Source organism: Phocoena phocoena, chromosome 5 (genome assembly GCF_963924675.1).
Source record: "Phocoena phocoena chromosome 5, mPhoPho1.1, whole genome shotgun sequence".
Lineage (NCBI taxonomy): Eukaryota > Metazoa > Chordata > Mammalia > Artiodactyla > Phocoenidae > Phocoena > Phocoena phocoena.
The window spans coordinates 52,404,443-52,422,224 of NC_089223.1; positions in this window are offsets into that span (position 1 = coordinate 52,404,443).

A 17,782-nucleotide genomic window follows, 5' to 3' on the forward strand; every position below is an offset into this window, starting at 1 on the left:
TTCTAACTTTTAACTTGAATTCTTATCTCATTGTTTATTTCAGTAGTCTTTTAATTTTAGAACAGTTTTATAGTTACAGAAAAATTGTGAAGAGAGTTTCTGTATACCCCACACCCAATTTTCTCTATTACATCTTATATCACTAGAGTGCATTTGTTACAATGAAAGAACTAGTGTTGACATATTAATATTAACTAAAGTGTATACTTGATTCAGATTTCCTTACTTTTTTACTGAATATCCTCTTTCTGTTCCAGTTAGTTCTCATGTCTCCTAGGCTCCTCTCGGCTGTGACAGTTTTTCTTATTTTTGAAGATCTTGATAATTTTGAGGAATAATTGTCAGATATTTTGTAGAATGTCCCTCAATTGGGATTTGTCTGATATTTTTTCTATTATTAGACTGAAGTCATGGGTTTTGGACTGAGTTGTTTTTATGGAATTGATTATGCCTGAAATTGCAAATGATTTTACTTAAGCTTGTTCTTTATAGAGCTGTGTAGTGTCATATAACTGGATTTTATATATAATACATATATTCACAAATGTCTCTAATTGTGACTGCTGAAAAATATATTATTATAATACCTTGAATGGATTGATATTAGGTATCAGCTCTTCTATGTAATATATCTGTTGATATGATCTTTAGAATGAGTTATACCAGTGATTCTCAAATTTAATGTGCTTCAGAATTTTATAGAGGGCTAATTAAAACATAGATTGTGGACCCCACTTTCAGAGATTATGATTCAGGGGATTAGAGGTGAGTTCTGAGAATCTGCATTTTTAAAATCTCTAGATGACATAGATGACACCGTTCCAGGGATACCACATTTTGGGAACCATAATATGGTTAAAACTACGTGGGAAGACTCTATTGGAAATCTACGATGACCTAAAATCCTTTACCAATTAATGCACGTCCTTTAAAGTATGGAGTCTTCGAATAAGAAACCGTATCTGAGGGTCATAAAGACTCATCTTCCTATTCATCTACTCCCATATCTCTCCGGGAGAAAAACTGCAAGGTAACAATCTTGACGTCATGTGACTATATGTACATGGGTATATGCGTCTCAAAGTAAAAAGCTAACCACTTCTATTTTTTCAGTCTTCTAGCTTTGACCAGGGGCTTCTCTCACTATTGCTCCCATGAAAGTCCTCTATTAAAGGCTTCCAGTGACCTCATCTCCCATCCCCCTGAACCCATAATCATATTACAAGTCAGTAAGTGTCGGACCTTTATGCCTCCTCCCTCAAATTTCTCTATTCTACCCTAAATTGATTCCAGAGCCATTTCAAACAGCAATCTGAACATTCAACTTTTTGTTTAAAAACATAAAACTGTCCCGAATCTCCCTACTACCTGCAAGTTATTCACACACCACTTAGTTTTTTGTATTTTTCCACAACTTTCCAGTCTGGTCTTTCACTATAACAAGCCAAGTTATGTGAAGTCCTCCTTATGCCCTGGTCTGTTTTTGTCACTACTCCTTTGTTTACATTGCTTTACTGCCTGGAATGCTGCTTCTCCCTCATTCTACATTTAATTGGTAAGAGCCTTGGACTCTGCTACTTGGCTCAGAGCTCATCTCCTGCATGATTCCCAATTTACCAGGTAGAAATTACCCGACCTTGTGTATAGTTTGACCTTATATGACTTACCTGCTTACATGTTTGGGATATCTCTTCTGAAAGAAATGTGGACACCAGGTCACATTTGTAAAGTGGACTTCTTTCAGAAAATATTCATGTTTGTCCACATTTATAATCCTGTGACGCTTTGCGTTGAATGGTTTCGGTTTTCAGAAATGCCAAAATTGAAGCTGAGCTGGGAGAATCTCTTTCCTTGAACTTCCAGCCTGAATCCTGCAGCAGATTGAATTCTAGAATCAGTTACATGTCCTGGGTTCAGTCACTATGACTCTCTAGTCAATCCGCCTGAGGTAGAATTCCAGCATACCTTTCACCAAGATTTTAGTTAAGTTCTTTTCCCAGAACCAAGGCTGTTGGTTACAATGTTGTGCAATGGGCTCCACTCTTTACTCTGATGCCCACAAGTCTGTCTGCTCTGCATTTCCTCCTTGATTACTTATCTTCTATATCCTAGGCATATAGGCACCTGTGTCCCTGCTTATACCATGGTTTATATGATTCTTCTACATGCATTTTTATTCTTGTTTATTTCATTGTGGAAGGAACATTTCTGTGAGATGCTAAATGTCCTTATGTAGAGAGTAATTAATTTTCTACCTCGCTAACATTAGAGGTAGTTTAACAGACCTCTGCCTTTGTCACAGAGTTCACACCATGAATTATAATTTCCTCTTCTGATTCTTTTATATCTATGTCTTATATGGAAAGAAAGGTTAAACTTAGAGAAAATGTTTACTCATTAGCAAGGAGAAAGATGAAAGTCCTTGTGGATAACTTAGTTTTTTTTCTAAATATATTCATATCTTGCTTAGCAAGATGTGGGTAAGTTTTGTTTTGTTTTTCATTTTTACTGCTTGTCACTATAATGGCTCTTTCAAAAGGTAAATATTATGTGTTTATTTATGTTATTATTTCTTAAGCATTGCATTCTTTCATGTCTATCGTTGTGGGATACTTATGAGTCTTCAAATACCTAGATATATACTCAATTTATCTTAACTGTTTCTTACATTTTATGTTTTCTTGACCTTTGCACTGGTTTCTCTAAAAAATCCCTCTACTTTATCTTCTAGGTAGTTGATTTGATATTTTATTTTAATCTGTAAAGAATGTTTTATTTCAATGATCATGTAATCAATATCCAAAAATAATCATTGTTTCTTGTACAAAACAGTCTATTTTAGAATACCTGTAACATCCTAGTGAACAATCATGGGCATATTATTCATCTTTTAAAGTTTTCTTGAGTTTTCTGCATAAACCACTTTCTTCAGGTGTTAATGCTTCTTTTTGTAATTTTGATGCCTCTCTGTCATGCTTTTGGTTGTCTGTTTATATTAGACCATGATACACTCTAGTGCATACCATTAGTCTGTAAAGTATATTTAATAGTATTCTTGAGGTATATTGCACAATTACCAGCTGGAGAGTAGGACAAGCATCCAGTGTGCTTTTCTATAGGGTGTGTGGCTAGCTTCTGTTTGACAAAGTCAGTCCATTTTCCCTAGTGGTTCTAAGTTACCTGGGTTGCACTTCTCCATCTATACTATTTGTTCTAGAAATTTCTGTTGTCAAAACTCCCATTTTAGATAGCTACTACCCTAGTTTTTTGCTTAGAAGAAATCTCCAATGTCAGAAGTGAAAAGTTAGAACAGCTATTCTGCCACCCATTAATTAAATGCACAGCTGCTCCCACAGGCACTTCCTTCTGCCAGTTTCTGCCAGCTCTGATCTTGAGGTAATTCTATTCTGCTGAGATAATTCAGTATCTTTGAAGACTCTCTCTTTTTTGGGTTCTGGACCAAGATGCTGGAGTAGGAAGATCCTGAGGTCCCCTCCTCCCATAGACACACCAAAACTACAATTAAATGTAGAACAACTATCTCTAAAAATGACCTGAAGAATAGCAAAACAGATTTTCTACAAATAAGGATACAAAGAAAAGGCCATATCAAGATGGGTAGGAGAGGCAGAGATGTGTTCTAGTCAGAATCCACACTGCCCAAAATGCTGGTTGTATCCCAACCCATGAAAGGAGGAATATCACAGCTGTAGGGGTACCCCTTGAGAAGAAAGGTATCTAAGCCCCACATCCAGGTCCCTAGCCCAGGGAACTTACACCAGGGTGATGAACCCCCATGTTTGTCTTTGAAAAACAGCAGGGCTTACATCCACATCCAGAAAAGCCAAAGGGTTGTAGGAAACCGAGAGTTTGTTCATGAAGGTCTTGCACACAAACTCACTCACTCAGCACAGATGCAGAGGCACCTGCTTGAGAAGTGCTTGAATCATAGGAGAAGGAGATTCATTGACTAATTTTAGGGCAAGTGCCAGAGGAGCAGGGATCTGGTGGAAATTTCTCTGGGATAGAAGCACTGGTGGGCATCATTTTTAGAAATTTTACTTCCACTTAGCTGGTCTGGCATTTATGAGAGTCATTTCTGTGACTCTCTATCAACTTAGCTAACACCCTGCACCATACCCCTGAAGACCCACACCACTAACCCATCCATCCTGGTCATGCCCTCCAAAGTGGCTTCTGCCCCATCCCACCTGGTGGGCAGCCCTGGCTGGTACAAATGTCCCTCCAAAAAGGTTCCTGCTTCAGGGATCCAGGCCCACTCCACCTGGTGGGCAGCCTAAGCTAGCACCAGCACCCCTCCAAAGTGGCTGGGTGCCAGGCCCACAACCCAGTGCACCTACAATACTCATGTACTCACAGCAGTGATGGCTTGGCCTTGCAGCCAATCACACTGGGGCCAGCCCCACCCACCAGTGTGCCTGCAGCAATCACAACAGGAGGTCACACACAGCCCACATAAGGGATACCCCCGGAGTACCTGGCTCTGGTGACCAGGGAGGATTGCATCACTATACACCGCAGGACACCTTGTACATGCCACTTTTTCAAGACTAGAAGGCATATTATGTATTAGCTGATGTATTTAATACACAGAAAAAAACACAGAGAGTTAGGCAACAAGAGGAGACAGAGGAATACCTCCCAAAATGAAAGAACAAGACAAAACCTCAGAAAAAGAACTAAATGAAACAGAGATAAACAATCACCAGATTAAAAAGTTCAAAATCATAAAGATGTTCACTGAACTTGGAAGAAGAATGGATGAACTCAGTGAGAACTTTAACAAAGACATAGATAATATAAAAAAGAACCCATCAGAACTGAAGAATACAATAGCTGAAATGAAAAATACACTAGGGGGAATCAACAGTAGATAAGAGAATGCAGAAGAACAGATCAGTGAACTAGATCAGTGAACAGGGTAATGTGGAAATCACATTGGATAAAATAAATAAAAAAATAAATTAAAAAATGAGAATAGTTTAAGGGACCTTTGGAACAACAGCAAGCATACTAACATTCACATTATAGGGGTCCCAGAGGAGACCAGAGAGAAAGGAACAGAAAATTTATTAAAAAAAAAAAAAAACCTGAAAACCTCCCTAACCTGGTGAAGGAAACCAGTATCCAAGTTCAGGAAACACAGAGAGTCCCAAACAAGATGAATCAGTTACAAAAAAATAAAACTGGAAAAAACACAAACACATGGAAGCTGAACAACATGTATCTAAACAACCAATGGTTCAATAAAGAAGAAATCAAAGAGACAAATGAAAATGGAATCACAAACTTTCTAAAATCTATGGGATGCATCAAAAGCAGTTCTAAGAGGGAAGTTTATAGCAGTACAGGCCTACCTCAGGAAACAAGAAAACTCTCAAATAAACAATCTAACCTTACACTAAAGGCATTAGAAAAAGAAGAAACAATGAACATAGTAGGAGGAAGGAAAAAAAATAAAGATCAGAACAGAAGTAAATAAAACAGAGAATAACATAAATAGAAAAGATCAATAAAACTAAGAGTTAGTTCTTTGAAAAGATAAACTAAATTGATAAACATTTAGCCAGACTCATCAAGAAAGAAAGAGAAGGGGCCCAAATAAATAAAATCAGAAATGAAAGGCAAGAAGTTACAACTGACACCACAGAAATGCAAAAAATTATAAGAGATTATTATGAATAATTATATGCCAACAAATTGGGTAACTTAGAAAAAAATGGATAAATCCCTAGAAATGTACAATCTTCCAAATCACTAGTAATGAAAGTGAATCAAAACCAAAAATCCCAACAAAGAAAATTTAGTACAAAATAGCTTTAAAGGGCTTCCCTAGTGGCGCAGTGGTTGAGAGTCCGCCTGCCAATGCGGGGGACATGGGTTCGTGACTTGGTCTGGGAAGATCCCACATGCAGCGGAGTGGCTGGGCCCGTGAGCCATGGCCGCTGAGCCTGCGCGTCCAGAGCCTGTGATCCACAACGGGAGAGGCCACAACAGTGAGAGGCCCGCATACCGCAAAAAAAAAAAAAAAAAAAAAGAAGCTTTAAAGCATTTAAAGAAGACTTAATATCTATCCTTCTGAAACTACTGCAAAAATTTGAAAAGGAAAGATCACTTCCAAACTCATTCTATAAAGTTACCATTACTCTGATACCAAAATCAGAAAAAGAAACTAAAAAAAAAAAAAAGAAAAGAAAATTACAGGCTAATAACCCTGATGAACATAGATGGAAAATCCTTAACAAATATTAACAAACAAAATTCAACAAATATTAAAAGGGCCATACACCATGGTTAAATGGGATTTACCCCAGAGATGCAAATATGATGCAATATTTGCAAATCAACCAACATGATATACCACATTAACAAGACAAAGGATAAAAATCATGTGATCCTAGATGCAGAAGAAGCTTTTGAAAAATTCAAAACCCTCAACAAAGTTGGTATAGAAAGAACATACCTCAACATAATAAAGACCATGTATGATAAACCCACAGCTAATAATAGTCAATGTTGAAAAGCTGGAAGATTTTCCTCCTAAGATCAGAAACGAGACAAGAATGCCCACTCTCACTGCTTTTATTCAACATAGTATAGGAAGTCCTAATCACACCAATCAGACAAGAGAAGGAAATAAAAGGTTTCCAAATTGGACAGAAAGAAGTAGAATTGTCACTATTTGCAGATGGCATGATACTATATATAGAAAACACTAAAGAGTTCACCAGAAAAATAAATTAGAGCTAATAAATGAATTCAATAAAGTTGCAGCATACAAAATCAATGTACAGAAATCTGTTGCATTTCTTTACACTAATAACAAACTATTAGAAAGAGGAATTAAGAAAAAAATCCCATTTACAATTGCATCTAAAAGAATAAAATACCCAGGAATAGGTTTAATCCAGAAAGCAAAAGACCTATACTTTGAAAACTCTAAGACATTGATGAAAGAAATTGAAGATGACACAAATAAATGGGAAGATATACCATGCTCATAGATTGGAATAATGTTAAAATGTCTATATTACCCAAAGCAACCTACAAATTCAGTGCAATCCTTATCAAATAACAATGGCATTTTTCACAGAACTAAAACAAATAATTATGAAATTTGTCTGAAATCACAAAAGATCCTGAATAGCCAAAGTGATCTTAAGAAAGAAGCTGGAAGGATTATTCTCCCTGATTTCAGACTACAGTACAAAGTTATAATAATCAAAACTGTAAGATACTGGTAAGAAAATAGACACATAGATTGGTGGAACAGTATAGAGAGCCCAGAAAAGAACTCATGCTTATATGGTCAATTAATTTTTGACAAAGGAGCCAAGAATATACAGCAAGGAAAAGACAGTTATTAATCTTTTCACATGACAAGAAACCCCCAGCTTTGCAGTGGTTAAACTTTTTATAATGCTCAAATTCCATGAACTGAATTGTACCATAGGGAAAGATTTGCATTGTAATTGCATCATTCTCTTTATACAATCCTAAGTCCGTCCTTTTGGAGAACAGCTCACAGCACATAAAATGCCAACAAGGCATGCAGCCAGTAGATGCCTGTAGCATTACAGGAGAAGCCGCCAACGGGGAGCTGAAGTAGCCAGGCACAAACCAAGGCCATGGTTACAGGGCGCCTACCACTTAACAGCCTGGGGTGTAGTGCAGGGCTGGCTTCTGGTACTCCCTGCATTTTTTCCATGTCATTGATGTGCTGAAGAAAACCCTAGTCTTTCTGAATTTTGAAATCTTGCATTCTAAAAGCTGCATTCTAGTTGCTTCCTGGTGATGTTAAATTGTTCTTTTATCTCCCACTTATCTTGTAGACTAGAAGTTAGATCTAAAGTTTAAATTCAAGTTTATTATTTTTTTCAGTAATACTTCATACATAATTATGTATGTCAAATTGTACCACATCAGATGACTAATATTATCTGGTTCTCTCACATTTGGTGATACCATTGATAGTGGGTTCAGGGGATGACAGATATTCTGTTTACATAATGGTGTTGCTTTCCTCTGAAAAATCTTATCCTTGATTTAGGCTGATTTGAGAAATATTGATTTTTCTTATTCCACCATTCATACTGCATTTATTATGAAAAATTTCCTGTAAAGACAAACTTTCCCTCATGCACTAAATCTTTAAAGACTCTGAAATCCAGTTCACACCGAAAAGACAGGATACATGCAAGCGACCAAAGCTGTTCCCCTTTCTGAAGTGCTTAGAACAATTTGGTAGAAATTGAGATCAAAGGCTAGAAGAAAACACAGGAAATTATTTGACTAAGCTACGAGTTAAAAGCCATTAATATTTTAAATCAAATGCAAATTAATTCTATCATCTTACACTGTTTATGACCAAGTTATGAATTTTAAGACAATGTGATCTTGGATTGAGTACCAGTTGGACGAGAGAAAGAGGAGTGTGTATAGGAAGTATTGAGATAGGTTTGAGCAATTTGAATCTTGAACTAGCTTGAGATAAAACTAAAGAACCTTCTCATTTCCTTTTTTGGTAACCTTTTTCTTCTTTATGGAGCAGTGTCTTTCCATATTTCCACAAGTCCACATATAGATTTTCATATATTTCATGCCCTTATGCTGTCCTAAATTGTCTTAATTCCTATGTTTCTTTTCCTTCTTTGGAAGTGTCCTAAGCTCAGAATGTATGTTTTCTCCACTTTTTTAATCTCAATCTTCTCCAGTAATTACTCACAGATATCTATCTACTAAATTAAGTAAAATCTCCTGAGTCAAGCAAAAAAAGCCATTCCGGGACTTCCCTGGTGGTACAGTGGTTAAAAATCCACCTGTGTGCCACAACTACTGAGCCTGTGCTCTAGAGCCCTTGAGCCACAACTACTGAAACCCACATGCCTAGAGCCCATGCTCTGCAACAAGAGAAGCCGCCACAATGAGAAGCCGGTGCACTGCAATGAAGAGTAGCCCCCACTCACCACAACTAAAGAAAGCCCACTTGTAGCAATGAACACCTAATGCAGCAGCCAAAAATAAATAAATAAAAACAAATAACTTTATTTTAAAAAAGCCATTCACAATAAGTTTCCATTTATCTCTCAAATATTATCTCCTACTTAGTATTTAGCAGCTTGTATTCTATGATTCTTTACTGATTATTGTTTTAGGAAAATGCCCTTGATGTTTTATTTCCTTGCAGAATGTTTGGTCCTGCCCAAAATGTCTGTAAGACATTTGGTCCATAAGACATTTGGTTTACTGCAAAAGGTCCTTGATATTTGGTTCTATCCAAAACATCCATGAGCATATTTGGTTCCTGCCAAATGGTTTTGGATAGGACCAAATGTCTGCTAACCTTTCATTTCTGCATTTGTTCACCCTGTTTTCTTTGGCCATAATTATTTTTCCACTCTTCTTGTCCTGCCAAAGTTCTACTCATCTATCAAGGGCATCTCAAGTTTATTTTTTCACAATAGTTTTTGCATGTCTTATACCTATAACTCTCAGAGCTCTGTTTTATATGTCCCTTCTTGTTTTATGTTCCTTCATATAGCAAAATATTTATATAATTCACAGATATATTCATTCATTTGTTTGTCAATTATGGAATAAATTAATAAATTATACTGCTAGGGGAAGTGAAGTCGAATGTACATGGATTCTTTGTTGAACATGGAATTATTTATAAAATAGTAAGTATTCTTTTCAGAACTAAATAAAACAGACACCAAAGGCAGTCAGGCTAGAAACCACCATCAAAGTTGTTTTGTTTTTCCTTTTAGTGTATCAGGGTGCCTGACATGGCCATGAAAAAGGTTGCAGAGAGGATGATCATGGTATCTTTTTTCTGCTCTATGAGGATATCCAAGAGATGATGATAATCCTTAAAATGAGAGAAAAAAGACAGGAAACTGGGAGAAGTGTTTTCTAAAAGTAATGATAGGAAATGAATTCAGCTTATACTACTTTGTGGCAATGGGATCTGAAGCTGGAGTTGATAGGAAATTATCAAGCAAGTGGTAGCTCTTCAACTTATAAAGTCAATAGTTTGAAGATAATTAAACACACGGCAAGAAGAAAAAATATTTTAGCAATTAAACATACATTACACCTTATACATTACAAAGTATAATCAGATGCTTAAGGGATTCAGAATTCTACAGACACGGGCCAACAGACCAAGTCCTCCAATGGACATTGAAACCAACTGCATTTTGCTTCTTCATCATGTATTCAAAAGATTCTGTAACCAATAGGTCACTTCCCAATGCATTGAATCCAAGGTCGAAGCTGTCTTCTTTTGAGTCCTCAGGTAGAACAAAGCTTTCCATAATTTTTGTGGCCGGATGGATTCTGGTACAGGTCGAATTTATACTGGAAAAGTTTCTTTGGTAGATGATAAGGAGTGAGGCAGTAAGTGGTAAAACCAGCTACTGATCCACTGTTCTACCTCCTGAGTAATTCAGTAATTATTCTTGTAAAAGTGATTTACTAAAAGGCACAGTGTAGTTTTTCGTTTTATTGACTCCCTGAAAAATCAAGCTTTTATCTCTTTTTCAGTAAGGTCCAAAGCAACAGGAACTTTCATTCATTGCTAGTGAGAATGCAAAATAATATGGACATTTTGGAAAACAGCCTGCAATTTCTTACAAAACTAAACATTGCCTTACCATATGACCCAGCAGTCACGCTCCTAGAGATTTACCTAAATAAGTTAAAGATGTATAGTCTACTATCTCAACTGATGAATTCGTGCATTTTCCCTCTACCTAATCTCTAACCCCTTGCAACAGCAATGTTTTATTGCACAAAATCAATATGGGGCATCTAGCTAATACTGAAAGAATGTTCCTTTTTTGATAGGAGGCCACAAGAGCCTTCTACCACCACAGATATTTAACTACACTCAAAGTTTCCATTGTTCTGCCTCTTCTAATTTTCAGTGTATAGGTTAAGTTGTAGTGTTGGGTCAGAGACCATGTTCTGGGCTCCATTTCCAGGGATACATGTTTTGTCTGAATGAGCAATCATCAATAGGACTGCCCTCTGAGCAACAGTGACAAGGACAAAGACAAAGTGGCTAAGAAATGCAGTTTTCTAAATGTCCAGGAAGGAGAGGAACACCAGGTATAAGGAAATACCTGTATAGCCTACATAATCTCTCACTCAGAATACTCAGAAAGCTCTCTGTTTGACAGCCCCCTTAGGCTTTTAGCATCCTTACCTACAAATATGCAAAATAAGTTGTTAAAATAAAATTGTATTCAATAAAAGTCAATGACGAATCATTCAGTTCTTTATTTACTAATTAAATAAATAGGTTAATACCTAATAATGTTAGATGCTTGGGTAGGTGTTTTGGGAAAAAATATATGAATAATCACAGTTATTTTACTCAAAAAATATTAACATGTGAAACATATAAGTATCAAAATGAACATTATTTATGCTTTGATTCAAAAGTATTTATTGATCAACTATTATGTGCTAGGTAATTACCAGAGAAACTGCTATGACTAATATATCCTCTACTTTCATGAAGCCTATATTTTATTCTTATGGAGGGAGAGAGAAAACAAGCAAACAAACATATTCTTACAAATGTGTAATATGCCATGTAGAGATAAATCCTATGAATTATCATAATGAAGAGTAAAGGACTAAAGTTTGGGGGAAGGTTACTATTTGATATAAACTGATCTAGAAATGCCTATGAAAGTGATACTTGAGCAAAAAACTGAGTGAAAATTATACTTCGTGGAGAACAGAATAAACCATTTATAGGATATAGAGTGTTATCTCTATGCTGGAATTCTCCCCTAAAAATCAACATTTACTACCCATCTCCATGTAAATATCTATTTGACCTCTCAAAATTAATGAGTCCAAAACTGAACTCTTATCCTCCCTTTCCTGTAGCTTGTATCCAAGGGAGTGAATTCCAAATAAAACATTCTTTGGCTTGCTCAGCCCCCAAACCTTGTAATCATCCTTTACTTTACTCTCTCACTTACCATTCCCAAATCCTGTAGAGTCTATGGCTACTTCTTACCAAATCCATCACTTTCATTTTCATCCAAGTCAGCATGGGCCATTGCCTGGATAGCTGCAAAAGCTCCTGGCAACTAAAGAATGTTGCTTGCCGTCTGGCTCTAAAAGGATTAGGTCATTAGCCACTGTGATTGCTGACCTTTAACACACCCTGAAAGGAGTTCAGGGTGGAGATTAGGAATGAGACACTCTGTGCTCTGGGAAAACTGGCAGAACAAACCTTCAGATAGTTAGGTATATTCAGGAGAAATTCTTGAGCCCAAAATCTTGCATCTTCTCATACCTAGAGAGGTACTAAAATCATTAACGGAGACTTCTGCTCCCTGTGACTAGCAGCAGACTTCTACAGAGATGTGGACTTGGTTTCACGTACCCTCTTCATGAAAATCATGTATATATACTGACCTCCCCACTACCTCTTCAGAGAAGTTCCTCACAGCTATCTGAGAGCCTGTCTCCCAGGCTATAGTCCTCAGTAAGCCCCAAATAAAACTGAACTCACAGCTCTCACACTGCTGTGTGTGTATGTTTTTTAGTTGAAACACCAACTATTCTTTCTGCTCTACTCTTGCCTGACCTCCAACCTCACATTTATTTTCAGTGCAGTCACCAGGGCAAATCTTTTAAAATAGAAATTAGATCTCTCAGTCCTCTGCTCAGATCTCTGTGATGAGTTCTCCCAGAACAACCAGAGATGTTACAGTAGACTGCAAACCCCTCTGTAATCTGGCTCTCCACTGCTGTTAACCTCTTATCCTCCTACTTATCCATTTTTCTCCTCCTTCCATACTAACAGCCTTACTATTCCCCAAACATACTTGGCACATTTGCACCTGCTGTGCCCTCTTTTCTGGAATGCTTTTCCCTAAAATATCTTTATGGCTCACTCACTTTCCTTATTCAGATCTCTGTTCAAATGCTACCTACTCAAAAATGAATTTCTTGATCACCAAATTTAAAATAAACTACTCCTTATCCTATCATCTTGCTTTACTTATTAGAAATTAATGCTAATCATTATTTGGAATTCTATATGTCTCATTTATTTTGTCTATTGCCTGCTTCATCTCAACAGATTGTGGGGAATTATATCTGCTCTTATCCACTTTTGTACTTTGGTGCCTACTAGGCCCTCAATAGATATGTGTGAAACGAAAAAAGGAAAAATAATGTCTTTCAATCTCTGTTCTGAAAATGGTGAGATTTAAAAAGAAAACACCAGGGAGACAGCCACCTTCAACCCTGACACAAAAGTATGACGCTCAATGAAATTGAATATCAGTGCTGTGGTAAGTTTTTAATACCTATATTTGTTCATATTATCTGAAAGTAAACATAAAATTTCTGGTGCAGAGATCAGAGGTATTATTACTCACAGTCATAACTTTACTAATTCCTTTTTGCCCTAATTCTTTCTCTGAAGTAATGTGATAGCCAGATGGACACGCCTGCAAGTACGAACACTGTTTTTGCATTACAGGAGTGGAACCTGAAAAATATAAATATGAGTTTATATACATGTTGCCTTCCTCTGGTCCAGAGAGAGGAAGGAAAGCTAAATTTCCCTAATTTAAACAAATTATAATTGAGAAATGAAGGAGAGGGTTTCAAGGTTCCTATCCTTTGGAATGTAAATGAATGTCTACAGAGGGGTTGGAATGTGTCAAATACCTCCAGTTTTGCAAGCCCAGGAAAGTCTCCAAATGTAAACACATACCTCCCAGAGAGTAAATCTCAGTCATCTTTTAACTGCCAAGGCTTGTTTCTTAACCTAGGTCCCAGATTTCTTTGTTCAGCAAGACTTAACTATACAAAAATTAAAAAATATTTTCTCTGCAGTCCTGCCATCCAGTCACCTTTTTATCTGTGTTCTTTTGCTTCTATTGAGCATTCTTATTCTTTCTTCTCAACAAGTTTTTAATTTCCCAAGTAATACACACAATCCTACACCATCACATTTTATAAATTCAAATGATTAGAGAAAGCAAAGTCTCTCTTTTGTACCACCCAATTTCATATTCTTTTTCAGAGATTCTTCCAAATCAGTTTGCAAGCATTTTGCCTATATATATATATATATATATATATATATATATATATATATATATATATACAATCAGATATGTATACATATATATATATATATATATATACAATCAGATATGTATACATATATATATATATATATATATATATATATATATATACAACCAGGTATGTATACATATATTAAGAAATATATAACTGTTCATTTTACTTTAAAGAGATGACACTTTATGAATTGTTTTTCTCCCAGTTTTTTTCACTCAAGAATGTCTTAGAGATAATTTCATATCAATATATACACATCATTATTTTTAAGTACTAAGTGATTAGATGTCTTACACCTGCTCTTCTCTCTAATTAGAATGTTATTTCTTCTCTTCCATTTTGTTCTTAAGAGAAATTTGATCCATCCCTTAAAACTTAGCTCAAATATTACCTCTTGTATGAAACATTTCCTTACCATTCAGCGTACATTAACTTCTGTTCTGATGGCCCGAAAGGCTGGGAGGAGAAGAGGAATAACCCCTGAATTAAAGGACCTGACCCATGTGTAGGGTTCATCTCCTTGGAGGGGTATCATAAATTAAAGCACAAGGTCCAGTGGAGCGGGATGAGCTGGAGTGTAATTGTGGGCAGTATTCATATCTATGGGCGAAAAGGGTAATATTTACAAATCAATGGGCAAGAGGAGAAAGGTTTGTACTGGGGTTCTAGATATTTTCCTTTTTTGACATAGAATTTTTTTCTACTAATTAGAGTGACCACGGAAAGCATCTGATCCTCAAGGAGATAGAATTGGGGTCTGTGTCAGGATCTCTTCCAGTTTGTCTGAAGTTCAGCATAGAATTCCAGTCCCACTAAGGGACTATGGAATAAATGGTTTCATGTGGATTAGCACACTTTTGAAATTAATGGAAAAGGTTGTAATAACAACATGAATAAAGAACTTTTCTGAGGAATGATCTTAAAATAAGAAAAATAATTTTAAATCCTTCTTTCCTACCAGGCTCTATCAGGTTTGGTTCAAGAACTTGAGGGAATGATGCTAGAAAAAAATGTTTTTTCTGAAATTGATTATGGATGGGAGAGTGAAGGCACATACTCTTTCTCTATGTACTTCCTTTGTATGTTACTGTTATCTTTAATGACACTTTCTGATAGTTAAAATAGTGTGAGTTCCTTGAAGGTAAGATTTACCTATGATTGAACTATGTGTGTTCAGTGACTAACATAATACCTGGCACTTAGTTGATGCTAAGACATTGCTTCTCGAATTAATTTTTAAATCACTATTTGAATTGCTTCAAAAAATGAAACAAAAATTTATTTACTCTTACAGAACTTAATAAAACAGCAGAAAATTAGTAGAATTGATTATCTTTAAACTTTCGGATTATCTTTGATATTCACTGTGCTCCAGTCCAGAAATCTAAAAATGAACTAATGCTGCAGTCAGTCTAGCAGCAGATATTGATATGTGCCAGTAGAGAGCAGCATGACCCTTTACTGCTAGTAGAACAAGAATTCTTTCCAGGACAAAACTTTAGTCGGGCTTCTCTGAGCCCTCTGCTCAACTAGGCCTGATCTTGGGATTATCTTAATACTTGGAGAGTCTAGTTTTGGCAGAATCTTGCTAAGTCCATTTAGCCAGAATCCCCCATGATTAATATCTGATCACCCTCAATATCTGCCCAAATTCCTTTATCCTCTACTATCCCCCAGGTAATATCTGATCATCCTGGCCTACCTTCAGCAAGAAACTTGTTAGGTCAGTTTAGCAAGAATAACACCTTTCCCTCTTACTAATTTTCCATATATTTCCACCATGCCCCCTCTTATTTGCTCCTTGACTATAAATTTCCACATTTCCTTGCTGTATTCAAAGCTCAACCAAATAGCTCTCCCCTACTGCACAATTCTATTGCAATAATCCCTATACAAATTGCAGCAGTCCTGAATAAAGTCTACCTTCAATCTCTAAGAAGTGTCATGAATAATGTTTAACACAAGCATAGTCTAAAACCTCAGAACATTCTGAGGTTGATCAGCTGGTATAAAGTCTTCTACAGTAAGTTACTCTACTTCTTTATATAGAAATGCACTTTATAAATAAACAATTCAAATAATGAAAAGATACAGTTTTTGCCCTCAAAGAGCTGATATTTCTACAATTAATAAGTGAAATTTTCTTTTTGCATTGACATTGCATCAATTTTGCTCAAACATTTCCCAGATAGTGAGATTTAAACAAGAACCCTGAATATCTAAAGTTTGAAAGGACTTATATTTATTTATTCATATGCCTTCTTTTGCTACAATATATTTGAGGCTATTCTAAAATAAACAAATATATACATATACGACAAAAAAAGGAAAATTAATGTGATTATTTCTAGGAAGTGTAATTGATACTTAATATTCATTTCATCTATTACAATATTTTTGGTTTTATAGTTTGTTTTTTTCTTGGTACAATGGCTGTATACGTGGGCCTCTCACTGTTGTGGCCTCTCCCGTTGCGGAGCACAGTCTCCGGACATGCAGGCTCAGCGGCCATGGCTCACGGGCCTAGCCACTCCACGGCATGTGGAATCTTCCCGGACCGGGTCACGAACCCGTGTCCCCTGTATCGGCAGGAGGACTCTCAACCGCTGCGCCACCAGGTAAGCCCCTATATATGTCTTTTTAAATTAAAATGTAAATGTGGAGAAAACACTTAAGGCATTTGGTGTCAACTTGTTCCCTTGAGTTGAGATTGGCCAAATCTGATAGTGAAGAAGTGAAAAGAAGAAGGGCAGGAAGAGTACTAACTAGTGACCACTTAGTAACCACCATCAAAGTGGTGAAAAGCTCACTCTGAAATGCAACTCCAAGAGATTGCAATTAATAAGGGAATCACTTGATAGAAGAGATAATGAAGAAAACTATTTACAAAAGCAGCAGTAATAACAAGAACAGCAATAACAGCAGCAAAGATGAAACACCCTTCCCCATAAAGCTGGATTCACGTAAGACTTAAATGAAAAAAAATCATGAAACCTACAGAAGGATGCAAATTAAGACGAGTAATTGAAAGATTCTGTGATTTTACATAGACAAAAATTCATACAGTTAAGAATTCTTCCTAAGTTAGTTAATAAAACAAAAGTGATAAAAATACAGGGTTTGTTTTACAGTTTAATTGGATATGCTGATTCTAAGGAAAGTCATATAGAAAAGTCAACTCCTGTGAGGTGGCCTCTTCTCCAGCTCTCACTGGGTTCTCATAATCTCCTTTTCCCTAGCCCCTTCAGGCCAATGTGGTGATCGCTTTCTACTGAAGCCAGTCTCTGGGTGCCTCATTATTCCTTATTAGTTCAGGTCCCTTAATCTTGCCTGCATCTTTGGAAATAACTTCATGAAACTCACTTTAGTCAAATCCTCTTGAGTGGAATTATTCTTGCTTAGCTACAATCCAGTTTTTTGAGTGATTAGGTGGTAAAACAAAACTTGCCACCCCAAAATGTGTCACCTTGGCTTGACAGTTAGTTTGAGCTGATAGTTTTGAAGAATCAAAAGGCTCAGGAAGTCTTTCTTTTTTCCTCCCCCTTAACTGCCTAAAAGAATTTAGATAAGGGACCCTGTCCAGGAAGAGCCCTCTCACCAGAGATATCTGCAGAGAACATGGGCTACTGTG